The sequence below is a fragment of the Trachypithecus francoisi genome, unplaced genomic scaffold (assembly GCF_009764315.1).
Source record: "Trachypithecus francoisi isolate TF-2019V2 unplaced genomic scaffold, Tfra_2.0 Lachesis_group7, whole genome shotgun sequence".
Taxonomy (NCBI): Eukaryota; Metazoa; Chordata; class Mammalia; order Primates; family Cercopithecidae; genus Trachypithecus; species Trachypithecus francoisi.
Window position 1 is genome coordinate 60,585,494 of NW_022681472.1, and position 15,494 is coordinate 60,600,987.

General features: G+C 37.3%; 1 protein-coding gene across 4 annotated transcripts in view; it reads right to left on the reverse strand.

Moving 5' to 3' along the window:
* LRP12 (LDL receptor related protein 12) overlaps positions 1-15,494 on the reverse strand; it is a 97,865-nt gene that overhangs the window by 45,577 nt on the left and 36,794 nt on the right. The window contains exon 1 of one of the 4 annotated variants that reach the window (XM_033202454.1): positions 4,292-4,327. The exons of the other annotated variants lie outside the window; for them this stretch is intronic. The gene's annotated coding sequence lies outside the window, so the exon portion shown is untranslated. Of the gene's footprint in view, positions 1-4,291; positions 4,328-15,494 lie in introns of those variants that run through there. 4 annotated transcript variants of the gene reach the window in all.

Consider the following 15,494-nt stretch of genomic DNA (forward strand, 5'->3'; position numbering starts at 1 on the left):
CAGTCCGATTCTTCCTAACTACTTCTAAATCTTTCTCTCTTGTGACCCACTTTCCCATTCTCTCTCTTCTTTCCAGTAATAATGGATGTCTTTTAGAAAGGTATCAACTGTCTCTCTTGCCTTTGGATTTTCATTAAACATTATTTCTTTAGGGAAGATATCTCTTGATTCTCCCATACTAGGTTAGGTCATTCTGTTATAGGCTCCTTTAGTATCTGACACTGTCACTTTCTGAAATTTTATCACATTTGTTTTACCTGTGTAATGCCTATATTCCTTACTAGATCTTAATTTTGGGGTGGGGGGAGTATTCTGATGGGACACAGCAGGGTTTTGTTTTGCAACTCCAATGACTAGCACAAAACATAACACATAGCAGGAATACTTTAGTCCATATAAGTAAGAGGCATGCAGAGTCCCTGCTCCTGAAGAGTTGGCAATCTGTTGACAAAATAATTGAAAATATATAAAACAGAAGCAAACAAAATATAAAACAAAATATAATTAGCAAGCTTCCTATTCAAGGGGAAAGCCTACAGGCTTTTCTACTAAAAGTAGGAATGAGGACAGGAGTGGCCACTATAGTTACTCTGACAGTGCAATTAGACAAGAATTGTTAAAAAAAAAAAAAAGAAAAAAAAAGTAAAACTGGGTCCATATGCAGATTATATCTACTTGGAAAACCCAAGACAGTCAACAGAAAAATAACTATAAATAACAGGAAAATTTAGTAAAGTAGTAGGATATAAAATAAGCATACAGAAATCCAAAGCATTTGTAAATACAAACGACAGCCAGTTGGAAGACATGGCAGAAGACCCCATTTTCAGTTGCAACGAAAAAAGATTTAAAGAAAAAAACTCATGGAACTGCTGCTGGTTATAAAAGAGGAAGTAGCAACAGATCAGCAATTTTGCTGTGAAAAATTAAAAAAACAGAAAAATATGTTAAAAAAAATGCAGACACTGGACCACAGATAGTGTAAGACTGTGATCCCTGAGAAAAAGGGAAACAAATTAAAGTGAGTCCTATTACTGCCCTTTCTATCTGGAGACTTCCTGGATTCTGGCATATTGAGGGAGAACCCAAGCAAAGCAGGGAGATCTTGCTAAACTGAGGAGACAGAGATGAGAGTTTAGAGGAGCTCAGGCAACAGAAACATTCAGAGTACCAGTATCAGTTTTTTAAAACAACAACGAGAAACACACACAAAAAAACAAAGAAAAACTCCAAAATTTGCCTCACAGTCCTAGTCTTAGGCTGAACGTCAAGCTGCACATGGGTAAGGTGACACCTTAAGAACAGATGTCACCTATTAAGAATAGGCAAAGAATTGCTGCTGAAAGCTTAAATAAACCCTTCCATCACACAAATCTGGAAGATGCTAAAGTTCTGACCAGCAAGAGAGAACTCCGAAGTGGAGAGGCCTTGATAAATGCATGGGTATTACTAGACCAGGAAGCCCACCCACACCTTAGGAGCAGGGCTAACTTAACTGCCAAGTAAAAGCTACTCTGTAATTATCCTAGCAAAGCTTTAAAACAAGCTTCAACTAGAACTCTCAAAAATTGCCAGTGGGAATATAAAATAGTACAACCACTTTGGAAAACAGTTCTTTCAAGATGAACATATAGATATATGACCTAACATATAGATATATTCCCACACCTAGGTAAGGGAAACTAAAACATATAAAAAAGACAAAAAAGAATTCCAAAAACATAGAGTAAAAGAAGAAACACAAAATAATTCATTCTGTATGATTCTATTCTATAAAGTTCTAGAACAGGAAACAATAATCTCTAGTGACAGAGAGATCCGTGGTTGCCTGATCTCTCTGTGTTATTTTGTCCGGCTGTGTGCTGGCTTCCTCATCAGCCTGACAAAATAACTACAGCACTTCCAGGTACTACATCCAGGGGAAGAGAGAGTATTTGTATCTCATCACTTACAACCAAAAGCCTTGATATTCATTCTGTTTAGAACAGCTTAGGTCACATGCCCACCCCTGTCAAGGAAAACAAAATGCAATACGATGATAGACATAAGCCTAGAGTGAGGTGTTGAATTACATTTTCTGAAGCATTTAAGGGCATTGTTAAAAAGAGAAAAAGGATAACTGGATGGTAGGCAACCAACAAATAGCTACTATAGCACTTCCCTTTCAAATAAAATCCAATGCCTTGTCCTTGCATTCAGGATCTACATAGTATAGGCTCTAAATATACTTTTCAATTTTAAATTACCATACTTCTTGTGCACCAAACACATGAGTCTTCTGCCCTGTTTAAAACACAAAAACAAACACAACCACCACAACCCACAACCACAAAATTCCTCTTTTCCCTGTATCTTCACTTACCAAACTTTTAGAGAAATTTCAAGGCTCAACTAAATGTTACCTCAGCCATAAAGCTTCTGGAGATCAACCCAACCAGAAGTAATTCTTTAAAACTCCTATGGTCAACATTTTGCATCCTTTAATGAATGAATGGATTCAGGCATTGACTATCAATAACTGCTAACATCAGGAAAAAAGGACAATGAGACATCACACATCATGGGCCTCCTAATGGAAGAACACAAAGGAGAAGAAACCTGAATTTGATCAAGCCGCTATCTAAAGCGGCACTGACTAACAGAACTTCCCACGTGACGGAACTGTTCTATCAAGGTACTGCCCAATATGGTAGCCACTAGCCACATGTAGCTATTAATCATTTAAAATGAGCTTTGTACTTTAGCAACTAAATTTTTTATTTTATTTAATTTTAATTAATTTAACCTTAAATTTAAAATAGTTAATGTGGCTGACGGCTACTGTATTAGGCTTTATAGCTCTAAATACATTTACCAGTTTACTGAAAAAGCAAACAGAGGACCATTTAAAATCGTATTACAGAGGAACACTCAACAAACTCCAGAATGAAAAACTCTAAATTGTTTCGACAAATATATATATTTTTAAAGTTGTGGAGGAAGTCCACAGATTGAAAGAGGCTTAAAGGAAGTATTGAATAATTACAAACTGTGGACCTCATTTACATTCTGATTCATAAACAAACAGGACATTAATGAGACAACTGTAAACACAAACCACTTTGGTTTTATAAAACCGAGGAAAAATTAACAATCGTTCCTAAGATAATGGCATGGCACTTAAACTGATTTAAAAAGAAAGCATACTTGTTCTTTTAGAGATGCATTCTAAAATATTAGCGGATGAAACGAGGTCTGGTATTTCTTCAAAATATGCAGAAGAATTTAACAGGCTAGCAAGGAGGCAGATTGGCTCTGGGTTAATAACTGCTGTTAGGGCCTAGGTTTTGGGTACATAGGGGTTCAATATCCTGTCCTATCTATTTTCACAAATATTTGAAATTATCCATAAGACATTTTTTAAACAAAAAAATAAAACCCTCTGATAGCATATTATACAACACACAAAATATTCTGGATTTGAGATTTGTACAAATGACTTATGAATCTTAAAACATGTAGGTGAATTAAGATCAGGGTTAATATCATAAGCATTGTTTTATTCCCCTTCAGTATCTTAATCTAGTATCACATATGCAAATTATGCAAAATAAATATTTCCAATAATTATAGTGTGAACTTTCTTATTTACTTTTATGGGAAGACAGCATTGTAAGGAAACTTATAGATAATTCATGTCAAATTATGTGAGAAGATAAAGAAAATGAGGGAGGAGGGCTCAAAATCCAGGTCCCAGAATCCTCAAACCTGGTATGTTGTAGCCTGATCATCACTTTTTATTTGTGAAGATATATATGCAGAAAACAAAGCCAGGCAAATACATATTTCTTTTTTACTACCTGTAAGGCCAAACCCTAAGATAGTTTGCCAAAAAGGCAGGCTTGATAGTGGAGGCCTCATTTTGCCGGTATTACATGTCGGCAGGCCTAAAATCTAGAATCAAAGTGTGCAGAGTGGTCCCTTTCTCATTGATTGAGAACATTTTCAGTGAATTTTGGCCCTCTGCTAAATAAGGTAAGGGTGGGGGCTCTATCCAAGAAGGCTGGTGTCCTCTTATAAGAAGAAGAGATACCAGAGATCTCTGTCCACACATGCTATGTGAGGCCATGTGAGGACACAGTAAGGAGGACACTGCATGCCAGGAAAAGAGGCCACACCAGAAATCAACCCTGACAACACCTAAATCTCGAACTTCTAGCCTCCAGAACTAAGAGAAAACAAATTTCTGTTGTTTAAGCCACCCAGTCTGTGGTATTCTGTTATGGTAGCCCAAATAGACTCACACACCTACCTTCCCCATGTAGGTATAGATGAAGATTTTTGTGAATCCCTTTCAAGTGTATGATGAATTCAGTACATTCTTCTAAGGAAAGGGTCCATAATGTCTAACAAATACCTACAATGAGATGTTTAATTTTGTCAAAAAGGTTAAGAAATCCCTGAGAAAAAAGATATTTTCCTGATTGATTTAATTACTGGTATCCTAAAAGTATTATTTCTGTAACTTTTTAATTGGGCCATCCATTATGTATTTATATGAACTAGCCTTGAACATATTTCCCACTTAAAACAATAGTAATAATTATTTATAACATTACTTTTAATGAAAATATACATTATAATTTTTAAACCCCATTCTTTTGTTGTTGTTAAGATGGAGTCTTCCTCTGTCACTAGGCTGGAGTGCTGTGGCGCAATCTCAGCTCATTGCAACCTCCAACTCCCTGGTTAAATAAAGCAATTCTCCTGCCTCAGCCTCCTGATAGCTGGGATTACAGGCATGTGCCACCATGCCCAGCTAATTTTTGTATTTTTAGTAGAGACGGGGTTTCACCATGTTGGCCAGGATGGTCTCGATCTCCTGACCTCATGATCCGCCCGCCTCGGCCTCCCAAAGTCCTGGATTACAGTCGTGAGCCACCGCGCCCGGCCAAACCATATTCTTAATGGACCTTTGGGAGTTGAGTGTTTTCATATGTTTAGACTTCCTGTAGTATTATGTCAGTAAGATTCTATGTTTGAAATGTCTTGGAAATAAGCATATAATGACAACGAACTACTATGTTGTTTAAAGTACAAATACTAAACAAACACAAGCTCCTAGTATTCAAAGAATGAATCAGGTCCCTTAAAGAACATGCAGAGATCTTATGCATCCTACTGCTGAGCACCTCAGTGAGTGTTCATACAGATGAAAATCATCTTCTCTATTCTAAAATTAGCTTGAGCTACTGATAGAAGAGCTCACAACATAAACTGGAAAAGGAATTTTAGGACTACTAAGTTCAAAGGTTCCTACCTATGACTGTGGTTCACAAGAATGAATATGAGTTTGAAAGAATTCAGAACTCCAGGAAAAAAAATTACACACCTATATTTCTTACAGTAACAGCTTTATTGAAAGATATTTTATATCACAAACTTCATCTTTTTTCAAGTGCACAATGGGTGGTTTTTAGTACATTCAGGAAGTTGTACAACCATCATCACCACCATCTAATGCCTGAACATTTTCATCACCCCCTCAAAAAACCTTGTACCTATCAGCAGTTATTCCCCCTTTTCTCATCCCCACATCCCCTAGCAACAGGTAATCTAGTTTTTCTGTCTGTATGGATTTGCCTATTCTGGTCATTTCAAATAAATGGAATCATACAATATGTGGTCTTTTGCATGTGGCTTCTTTCACCTAGCCTTATATTTTCATGATTCATCCATGACTCAGTACTTCGTTTTTGTGGCTGAATAATATTCCATTATCTGGATATATCACATTTTATTTACATATTCACTAGGTGACACACATTTAGGTAGTTTCTACTTTTTGTGAATAGCATTGCTATGAATATTTATATACAAGTTTTTATATAGACATGTTTTCAATTCTCTTTAGTATATAAAGAGAGTGGAACTGGTGGGTCATATGGTATCCCTATGTTTTCCTTTCTGAGGAACTGCCAAACTATATTCCAAATGGCAATGCCATTTTACATTCCCATCAGCAACATGTAAGGGTCCATTTCTCCACATCCTTGACAACATTTATTATTGTCCATCTTTTTCAATTTAGCTACCCTATGGGTATAAAGTGATATATCATTATGGTTTTGATCTGCACTTCCCTAATGAGTAATAATGTAGCTCTTTTCATTGGCTTACTGGCCATATATGCTGTTCTTTGGAGAAATGTCCATTCAAATCCTTTGCCCATTTCTTAATTGGTTGGATTGTCTTTCTGTTATTGCTGAGTTGTAAGAGTTCTTTAGACATTGTAGATATTGATCTCTTGGTTAGATACATAATTTGCACATATTTTCTCCCATTCCATAAGCTGACTTTTCACTTTCTTAATAGTGTCCTTTGAAGTACAAGTGTTTTTAATTTTCAGAACAGCCTAATTTACCTATTTCTTCTTCTGATGCTTGTGCTTTGGTCACAGTTTGTAATTATACAGTTGACCCTTGAACAACACAGGGGTTGGGGGTGCTAACCCTTCTGCATAGTCAAACATCTGCATATAACTTTTGATTCCCCCAAAACATAACTTCTAGAAGCCTATTGCTGACTGGAGGCCTTAACAATAACATAAACAGTTGATTAACACATATTTTCTATGTTACATGTATTACAGACTGTATTCTTACAATAAAGTAAGCTAGAGAAAAGAACATGCCATTAAGCAAATCACAAGGAATAGAAAATGTATTTACTGTTCATTAAGTGGAAGTGAATTACTGTTTTCATGGTGAGTAGGCAGAGGAGGAGGAGGAAGTGGTAGAGAAGGAGTTAGTCTTGCAATCTCAAGAGTGGCAGAGGTAGAATGAAGTTAGGGGAAGTTTGTTCAAGATACATATATGCGTGTGTTTACAGAATGCACATAAATATATATATACACACACACACATATACACGTACACCTAAAGAAGTATGCACAAAGACAATGAGTGCTGTTACTCAGGTATTTTATTCTCATTTAAGGACCTAAAGTTTTATATACTTAAGTACACCTCTTTTTATTGCACTTTGCTTTATGATATTCTGCAGATAGTGTTGTTTTTCTGTTGTTTTGTTTACCAAATTGGAGGTTTGTGGCATCCCTATATGGACCAAGTCTATCAGTACCATTTTTCCAAGATAAAGAGGTCTGACTCTCCTGTTATAGGCTAATGCAGCTTGTGACTTTAAGTTGAAGCTAATGATTATTTACCATTCCAAAAATCCCAGGGCCCTTAGGAATTAAGCTAAATCTACTCTGCTTAAACAAAGCCTGGGTGACAGCACATCTGTTTACGGCATTGTTTACTGAATATTTTAAGCCGACTCTTGAGACTACCCGCTAAGAAAAAAAAGATTCCTTTCAAAATATTACTGCTCATTGACAATTCACCCAATAGTGAATTGGGTGCTGGTCACCCAATAGTGCTGATGGAGATGTATAAGGAAATCCACATATTTCCATGCCTGCTAACACAACATCCACTCTGCTGCCCATGAATCAGGAGTAATTTCGACTTTCAAGCCTATTATTTAGGAAACACATTTTGTAAGGCTATGGCTGCCACAGCAAGTCCTTTGATGGATCCAGGCAAAGTAGATTGAAACCTCTGGAAAAGATTCACCATTCCAGATGTCATTAAGAACATTCACGATTCATTGGAGGTCAATGAACTGTGACCTAACAGGAGCTTGGATGAAGTTGATTCCAACCCTCATGTATGACCTTTGAGGTGTTTCAAGGCTTCAGTGGAGGAAGAAACTGCAAGTGGTGGAAATCGCAACAGAACTAGAATTAGAAGTAGAGCCTGAATATGTGACTGAATTGCTGCAGTCTCATGAGAAAACTTTAATGGACGAGGAGTTGCTTTTTAGGGATCAGCAAAGAAAGTGGTTTCTTCAGATGGAATCTATTCCTAGGGAAGATGCTGTGAACATTGTTGAAATGACAACAAAAGATTTACAATATTACATAAACTTACTTGATAAAGCAACAGCAGGGTTTGAAAAGACTGACCCCTATTTTGAAAGACATTCTACTGTGGGCAAAAGGCTATCAAACAACATCACATGCTACAGAGAAAGCTTTCATGAAGGGAAGAGTTCACTGATGTGACAAACTTTATTGTTGCCTTATTTTAAGAAATTGCTACAGCTACTGCAACCTTCAACAACCACTACCCTGACCGTCAGCAGCCATCAACACTGAGGCAAGACCTTTCACCAGGAGAGGAATTATAACTTGCTAAAGGTTCAGATGATCATTAGCATTCTGAAGCAATAAAATATTTTTAAATTAAGGCATACATTTTTTTAGATATGTCATTTCATACTTAATAGACTATAGTATAAACATAACTTTTACATGCACTGGGAAACCAAAAAATTCATGTGACTCACTTTATTGTGACATTCACTAAAGTGAAGGTCTGGAACCAAACCATATCTCTGAGGTACGCCTGTATACTACTTTTGCTTCTAATTTTTCTTCTTGGTTTATTAAGCTTTATAGCTTATTACTAAACAGTGGGTAATTAGCTTGTAGATTACATTATAACATTTCTGCAAAATAACTAAGTGGCCTGCTTTACTCATATTATGTATCAAGCACAGTACCCAAATTGATAAATCCAGTACATGGTTCGCACAGTATAGGAGAAGAGTATACTGAACTAATAAAGGTAGTTTTTTCTTTCTTTCTTGTTTCCCAGCGGGCAAAATCTTTCACACGGTGGGGCTTGTGACTGAGGCTCAGAGGGGACAGTAAGAGACTAGTGATAAAAATGTTAGAAACCTTTAGTATCAACTCTATTTTATTAACAGTTGATGTAACTGGAGTACACAGAAAAGGGAAAGGCAGTTAACTTTATAAAATCAGCTTTGTTGAAGTATAATTTATATGCAAAAAATCCATCAACTTCAAGGGTTTGGTAAGTACTAACAAATATGTCCAGTCAAGCAACCAACACTACAATCAAGACACAGACCATTTCCATCACCCAAAATAGCTCTCTGATGCTCCCTTGTAATCAATCCTGTTTCCACACCTTTAAAACCACTAATCACAGTCAACATTTAATAAGCATTACACATTGTATGAATTCACGATGTATTATTAAATCTTCCTCCTAAAGTTGTAAGAATAGATTCCATCGTCCCCACAATTCTATAACTAGTAAGTGGTAGAGACAGACTCAAATCCAGATTTACCCAATTCCAACATTAAAAATTAAGAGTATTCACCTAAAAAAACTGAATTTCTGAGCTTCTTTTGAAAAAAATTTAGTATCTGTGTATTATCTATTTCTGCATACATACCTACTGAGCTGGATCTGTGGCTGACCTCTTTTAGAAGAAGCATGCCATTTTTAGGTGTCCAGTGCCCAGTACCTTCCCCTGTCATTCTGAGACCAATACCAGGCCCTCTTCATTCACTTGTGTTACCTTCCTGGTCTTTGTCAGCACTTGAACTTGTGACCCCACGTGTTATTTTGTGAGACTAATTTTTAAAAATTAAAAATCAGAAAGTACACAAAACAGTCAAGTTACACATGTAGAAAAATATGTCGCAGATATATATGTGTTACATATAATTATCATTATGTATTACATTATACATAATGTATTAATATATAACAATTATATTTATAATTATTACATATATTTATAATTATTATAATACATTATATATTTATATCATATAACTATCATAATATATAAATATATGTTTATATATTACATATAATTATTTGTATATGTTTATATATTATATATTAATTGTATTATATAATATACGATTATTATATATTTTATTATATACATATAATATATATATGTAACTGCTAGCACTGTTTACTCACTCCCAAGATAGGGAGAAGGGCAGAAATAATTAACTCTTGTTGCTGATACATTTCTATAATGTTTGAATTTTAAAAGTATATATTATTGGCCGGGCGTGGTGGCTCAAGCCTGTAATCCCAGCACTTTGGGAGGCCGAGACGGGTGGATCACGAGGTCAGGAGATCGAGACTATCCTGGCTAACACGGTGAAACCCCGTCTCTACTAAGAAATACAAAAAACTAGCTGGGCGTGGTGGCAGGCGCCTGTAGTCCCAGCTACTGGGGAGGCTGAGGCAGGAGAATGGCGTGAACCTGGGAGGCGGAGCTTGCAGTGAGCTGAAGTGAGCTGAGATCCGGCCACTGCACTCCAGCCCGGGCGGCAGAGCGAGACTCCATCTCAAAAAAAAAAAAAAAAGTATATATTACTTCTGTAATTAATGTGTACTGAATATGTAGCGGAATGCTAACTTCTGAAAAAAGACAACATAAAATTCTACAGCTATGCAGTTTCAAGCTTTTCCTTATACCATTATAATAAAAACATGACTACAGGTGATGTCTTTTTTCTTAATATTATTGTCAAAATAGTATAAGAACTATCATTTAATATCAATCTCCCTCTTCTATAGCAACAGGTCACTTTAAAAAAATGTTCTTATACATGAGACTCAGTGATGAGAAGATGAGTATTTAGATACCACATTGCTGTTCTTGCTGACATCACTACTAGCACTATGTAGTCTATGTACAGACTAACACAAACACACAGAAACGGTGTTCACTTTTGTAATAACAAAGATAATTAAATGTATTATACTGCAGAAAGAAACGCCTTTACAGGTAGAATTATAAAGAAAGCAAAATTTAAAAATCAGTGTGTTTAAACTATACTTTTAATAACATTAAAAGAAATTACTGAATTGTTAAAATCAGTCAATAGTATTTGTAGATCTAAATTTTTCTTAACCTTAACGCTGTTTTCTTTTTTTGCATCGAACACCCTAGTATTGTCTTTTTCCTATCTTTATTATGTATAAAAGATGAGAAAGCAAGTAGTTTGTTTCTACTTCTAGCACTACTTATGACCAGAGAACATGAAGTTACACATGGTATTTCACTGATAATAAAGGTGGTTCTCGGCTGGGCGCGGTGGCTCATGCCTGTAATCCCTGCACTTTTGGGATGCGGGCGGATCACCTGAGGTTAGGAGTTCGAGACCAGTCTGACCAACATGGACATGGAGAAACCCCGTCTCTACTAAAAATGCAAAGTTAGCTGGGTGTGGTAGTGCATGCCTGTAATCCCAGCTACTCAGGAGGCTGAGGCAGGATAATCGCTTGAATCCAGGAAGCAGAGGCTGTAGAGAGCTGATACTTCACCACTGCACTCCAGCCTGGACAACAAGAGCAAAATTCCAACTCAAAAAATAAATAAATAAATAAATAAAGGTGGTTCTCAAGTTTATCAGAGACTTTATAATGAGTGCCAAGGACATACTAGGTCTAAGGTTACTCTAGATCCTGGAGTCATTCATTAGCCCATCTCTTTGCTTCAACTTCAGACCTTTCCTCTCTTTTGGTTCCCTTGTTTCCTCTTGAATATACATTCAAGTAATTCCTGCCCATTAAAAAACAAAAGCAAAACCACTACTTTCTTGCCAGTGCACCTCCTTCCTTACATTTTCCTATTTTGGTCTTTCTCAGCCAACATTTTTGAAAGAAGAATCTATACTGACTAACGGAGCTTCCGTACCTATCATATGCTCTTGAACCCTCCTCAATCTAGCTTTGACTCCTAGCACGTTTCTGAAGCTCATGTGGAAACGGATACCAATGGCCTACTTAGAAAACACTTTATCCTAAAAAACATCAACTCTGAATCCACGTTTTTTTGTTTTTTGAGATGGAGTCTTGCTCTGTCACCCAGGCTGGCGTGAAGTGGTGCGATCTCAGCTCACTGCAAACTCCGCCTCTCGGGTTCATGTCATTCTCCTGCCTCAGCCTCCCGAGTAGCTGGGACTACAGGCATCTGCCACCATGCCTGGCTAGTTTTTTGTATTTTTTGGAGAGACGAGGTTTCACTGTGTTAGCTAGGATGGTCTCCATCTCCTGCCCTCATGATCCGCCCGCCTCAGCCTCCCAAAGTGTTGGGATTACAGGCGTGAGCCCCCGTGCCCGGCCTCCACTTTTATTATAGTTGGAGAAAACCATATAACTATAAAGAATAGTATCACTGTAAATTCATGGTTTCAGTTCATCTGGATACTCAATGCTGTTGTATAACCTTTAAATAATTGACTCAGTTCTATCTCCAACGCCCTTGAAAACTCTATCAGCCCTTCATTATTTGCTTCAAGCTTCCAACAAATTCCTCAACCACTATTCTTAGTAAATCGCCTCTCTTTCCAACTATTCAGGGATCTTTTGGCATATTATCCTCTCCCTTTCTAGAAAGTCTATTCTCAGCATACATGTTTAAAGGTTCAAGTACTCCATGTTAATAGCTCCCAAATTTCAACCCCTAATCTGAACTTTCTCCTAAGCTGCAAATTTTTATTCGACTCCCAGTAGTCACTGGGAACTTATACTGTAGTCAGTACTTTTCATACATCATTACTAATTCTTACAGCACCCCTCTAAAATAGATACTATTCCAGTTTTACATGCAGAAAAAAGACTCGAAGTTAAGAGACTTGTTCAAGGTCACAAAACTGGCAAGTGGTGCTGCCAGTATTTAGGCAAATGCGTCTAGCTCAAAGCCCATAATCTTGAAATAAAAACAATAGCAGCTAACGTAAGTATGTACTATGTACCAAATGATGGTCTAAGGAATTTTCCACATTTCAGTACATTTAATTTCACAATCACCTTATGAAGGAGCTGTTAGTCCAATTTCTACAATAAATATTGTTTTTAACTTTCTACTGTACAGTTTTGCCTTAATATCCTAGGTACCTCAAACTAGGTAGGTGTGAGACTAAACTCTTATCTACCCTCAGTCTGCTCTTTCTCTTATATTCCTTACCTTGGTGAATGACACTAGCATCTCCCTGTTGTCCAAGTAGGAACCTGGAAGTCATTTCAGTTTCTTCCTTATCGTTCCTTCCTTCCTTCCCTTCATGCACTATATATTAAGTTCTCAGTTCTTTCCAGCCCTCCTGTTATTTCCTTATTCCATGTCTTTGATATTTTTTCCTGTCTTACTGCATTAAATATAAGCTTCAAAGGGGCAGAGCACAGAATAGTGCCTGGTTCATATCAGACAGTCAATGGATATTTGCTGAATGTATAAATAAATGAATTAGCTTGCAAACTGGTTTTCCTACTTTTGGTCTCACAACTCTTTGATCCTTTTTGCACTACTCACTCACGAATCCTCTATCATTCTTTGCAATGCTACCAGAGATCTTTTTTAAAGGCACATCTGACATTAATCTTCAGCTTATAAAACTGTAACTAGTTCAATTCCTTCTATGTGTTAAGAGTCTCTAAGGCTCACCATAATCTGGATCTTCTATCCCTCCATCCTTTAGATTTTGCTACTCCTTTTCTGCCTTTACCTTGTACTTATATATTCTGGATTCAGCACTGCTAAAATACAAACAGATTCTGAAATTTTGCCATTGTTGAACATGATGTACCCTTTGCGTGGAAAAGTCGAGTGTATTGCCACTGGTTACTCTCTAATTCCTTCAACCTAGTTCAGGAAATACATTTCTGTCTACCTTAGGATGAGTTACGGGTCCTTCTTGATGCTCACATAGTACACTGTATTAGTATGTATTGTGTTATGAGCAAATTACTACCACAATCTTTATCATATTTGGGGGTTATTAATTTTAAAAAATAATTTCAACTTTTAGATACTGGGGGTATATGTGCAGGTTTATTACATGGGTAGATTGTGTGATGCTGAGGTTTGGGGTATGGATCCTATCACCCAGATAGTGAGCATAGTACCCAATAGGTAGTTTTTTAACCCACATCCCTCTCCCTTCTACCTCTAGTAGTCCCCAGTGTCTACTGTTCCCATCTTTATGTCCGTGAATGTTTAGCTCCCACTTAAACGTGAGAATATGTGGTATTTGGTTTTCTGTTTCTGTGCTAATTCACTTATGATTATGGCCTCCAGCTGCATTCATGCTGCTGCAAAAGACATAATTCTGTTCTTTATGGCTGTGTAGTATTCCACATACATATGTACCACATTTTAACTGCTAGTCTTGCACACCAAATGTTGAGCACCTCAGGGCAAAGAAAGTCCTTCTCCTCTTCTTCCTTCTCTCCTTCCTTTTCTTTTTCTTTCTCCCTGCCTTGCTATTCCCCAGCAACCATCTCCCAATTGTTGACACAGTGAGATCTCAGTAAATGTTTGTTGATTTAATGAATAAAAATTATCAGATTTTGGAATTAGGCATGAAACATCCTCTGCATAATTAACAACTTGGTTTCATATGTTACTGTTAGGAGGGTAAGAAGAGAGAAGGAAAAGGAGAAAGAATGTATAAAGAGAAAGACAGGCATTCTATGAGTGAACTAAGTCAGAAAGCCAAAGTGAAAGATTTCAAATCCAACTGTTCCCTTGAATTAGAGAGAAATTTATTATCACTGTCTTTCAAAATGTTTGGTAAATGACTACCAAATATTTTACATTTTGAGCAGCTTCAGTCTTTAGATTGTAAGGGACTTTGCTCTGCATTAGCTTTAGAACTTGTTGGGGAGGAGGATACCAAGAAAATGGCATGTTTTTTAATTTACCATTTTTGATCTTCAGTGACGCCTGGGTTCTTAAGAACTTACAGCCCATTAATCTAATAAATGTATAAATACATGTTTTTTTGTTTTTTGGTTTTTTTTTTGGCATGCACGGTGGCTCACGCCTGTAATCCCAGCACTTTGGGAGGTCGAGGCGGGCAGATCACCTGAGGTTGGGAGTTCGAGACCAGCCTGACCAACATGGGGAAACCCCGTCCCCACGAAAAATACAATTTTTTTTCTCTCAGCAAATAGCTAGCTTTTCACTTACTTCTACTGAAGTCATCTCATAGCTTATCTACTCTTTCATGGAACCTTAAAGTACTATCTTCCAGTTAACCCGTCAGCTTGGCATTTTTCTATAGAAGTATCACATGTGAAGCAGAATTATCCTTTTTCACATAATTGATAAAAGTTATCCAATGTAAGAAAAAAAATGGCGCACAGGAGGCAGGACTAACTTGCAGCTCCCACTCAGACAGACAGAGCAGTGTGTGGAGACCCACATCATGAACTTCTGCTCCAAGAACTACCACAGAAACATAGTAGGAAAGCCTAGAGAATCCACAGATCCTTTGAATGAAGCTGCTTGCTGCTGCAGGCTCTGTGAGACAGCCAAAAACTGTGAGTGCCCAAAGTGTGAGGGGGAACGTTTGCCCCTGAACGCACACCCTCACTGGGAAACCTGAAGGTCCAGATTGTCAGGCCTCTGAGCCCAAGCCAAGCCACCGTATCCCCTGTGACTTGCATGTATACGCCCAGATGGCCTGAAGTAACTGAAGAATCATAAAAGAAGTGCAAATACCCTGCCTCGCCTTAACGGATGACATTCCACCACAAAAGGCGTGAAAATGGCCGGTCCTTGCCTTAAGCGATGATATTATCTTGTGAAATTCCTTTTCCTGG